Source organism: Microcaecilia unicolor, chromosome 1 (assembly GCF_901765095.1).
Source record: "Microcaecilia unicolor chromosome 1, aMicUni1.1, whole genome shotgun sequence".
NCBI lineage: Eukaryota > Metazoa > Chordata > Amphibia > Gymnophiona > Siphonopidae > Microcaecilia > Microcaecilia unicolor.
In genome coordinates this window covers 157,303,706-157,305,231 of record NC_044031.1, presented here as the reverse complement: position 1 = coordinate 157,305,231, position 1,526 = coordinate 157,303,706, and the positions used below count along the sequence as shown (strand labels likewise).

General features: G+C 42.4%; 1 pseudogene; it reads left to right on the top strand.

The window, feature by feature from the left end:
* Positions 1-531: 531 nt before the first annotated feature.
* LOC115460115 lies at positions 532-1,146 on the top strand (annotated as a pseudogene).
* Positions 1,147-1,526: the final 380 nt, after the last annotated feature.

The following is a 1,526-nucleotide window of genomic DNA, read 5'->3' as shown; positions in this document are numbered from 1 at the left end:
CTACTCCACTGCCTCCAACTAATGCTGGAGCGCCTCAGCTTTCTCCATGCAAGCCTTTTATTAGGGCTTCTCCTTTCACATTCTTCTGGGAACTCCTAGCCCAACAACTTACACCTGACATTCACCTTCCTCAAACTGAAAGCTTCTTCTCTCCTTCTTCTTTCTGTCAGCAGCACTGCTCAGACAGGCATTCAGCCCTACCTCCTTTCCTGCAGGTGCTGGAAATGCTTATTATCCCCTCCAACCACCTGCAAGAAACCAGGGCTTTAGACTACACTTCCCAAAGTTCCTGTGGACTCCATAGAGCAGGCTGCGTGCACAGCCGCTGGTGTTCTGACTCTTCCTGCCCTTCCCCCTTGTTTCTGCAAGGTCACATTGTCTGGCTTCTTCCAGGAGCAAGAGTTTTCCTTTGGGATTCCCTATGTTTTCCTATCAATAGAAAACCTGCTGCATTTCTCCTTTGTCACTATATATGCGTCTAACTTCTAATGCGACTCTTCTGCACTGGCACTGCGGTCTCGGGGTCCGAAACGCTTGTGCTGGCGAATTGGCGCGCGATGACAAAACTGGGTGATGTGTGCCTGAGCTCGTGCGGAGCTACCGTGGTTTTAGCTACATCCTGCGATGAGCGCTACCCGCCTGAAAACATCCTGGATGGGAAATCAGAAACCTTTTGGACAACAACTGGAATATTCCCCCAGGAATTCATTATTGGCTTCAGTGGGCCTGCAAAAATCAACAAACTTACAGTGCAGTCTTGCTTAGTACGGAATTTAAAATTTGAAAAAAGCGTATCCAAGGACCCAGTCAATTTTGAAAAATGTGCAGAGAAAGAGCTTGAAAATTCAGAAGGACAACTTCAAACTGAAGAATTTATGCTGCCTGGATGCCAGGTAACATCTCTGTGCTTCATCATTGAGTCTAGTTTTGATCAGTTTGTCTCCATACACAGAGTAATGACAGATGGAAACATGGACAACATTTCATCCACTGTATAGTTCTTGTCTTCCAAAACACAAACTTTGTACAGGAACATTTTGTTAGTGCCATATTTATTATATTATATATGTTTATTTCTCAAGCATTGTATTAAAGGGATGGATTCAGTTGCAGTGGCTTTCTTTTTCATTTAGAATGAATTCAATCTCGTTACGTTTAGGTCTTTAGTAATTTTCATGGATTTAAAAAAAATTAGACCGAGTAAAAGTTCATATGATCATACATAAGTTCTAACCCTTATTCACTTGTTCAGTACCCTCACCTTAATAGTCCCTTATCTCTTAATTGTCCTGTTTGCCTGTCCTAATTAGATTGTAAGCTCTGTCGAGCAGGGACTGTCTCTTTATGTTCAAGTGTACAGCGCTGCGTACGTCTAGTAGCGCTATAGAAATGAGTAGTAGTAGTAATGCACACAGGCAAAAAGGGACATGGTTATGGGTGGGAAATGGGCATTTCATGGGTATTCTGACATTTATTTATTTATACATACATACATAATTTTGTGATTAGTAGTTATCACCTACATG